The sequence below is a fragment of the Eimeria mitis genome, genomic scaffold (assembly GCF_000499745.2).
Source record: "Eimeria mitis Houghton genomic scaffold, Emh_scaff5078, whole genome shotgun sequence".
Taxonomy (NCBI): domain Eukaryota; phylum Apicomplexa; class Conoidasida; order Eucoccidiorida; family Eimeriidae; genus Eimeria; species Eimeria mitis.
Window position 1 is genome coordinate 2,753 of NW_013573373.1, and position 517 is coordinate 3,269.

At 44.3% G+C, this 517-nt stretch overlaps 1 protein-coding gene across 1 annotated transcript in view; it reads right to left on the minus strand.

Moving 5' to 3' along the window:
• The window catches only part of EMH_0079660 (uncharacterized protein), a gene marked incomplete at both ends in the record, with an annotated part of 3,097 nt that overhangs the window by 2,018 nt on the left and 562 nt on the right, over positions 1-517 (minus strand). The gene's annotated exons all lie outside the window — the stretch shown is intronic.

Sequence of the window (517 nt, forward strand, 5' to 3'; positions counted from 1 at the left end):
GAGCAGCAGTAGCAGCAGGAATAGCAGCAGCAGCAGCAGCAGCAGCAGCAGCAGCAGCAGCAGCAGCAGCAGCAGCGGCAGGTTCTGAAGGAGAAAAGAAAGAGGAGGGACAGGGTGTTGTTGGGGGGAGACAAAAGGAGACAGACAGAGAAGAGGAGACAGAAGGAGACAAATAGAGAAAGACAGCACAGACAAGAGACAAAAGGAGACAAATAAATATAAAAAGGAGACAAAAGGAGACAAATAGAGAGAGACAGCAGAGACAGGAGACAAAAGGAGACAGAGAAATATAAAAAGGAGACAGAAGGAAACAAAAAAATATAAAAAGGAGACAAAAGGAGACAGTTGAAGGTCAGCAGATACAAGGAAGGAGACAGTAAAAAATAAATACAAAGACAAAGAAAAAGACAAAGACAAAGAAAAAGACAAAGACAAAGACAAAGACAAAGAGTGTGGGGTGTACGTACTGCAGCCCTTCACCAGCAGCAGCATGGGGTGTATGGAGTATAACAGCAGC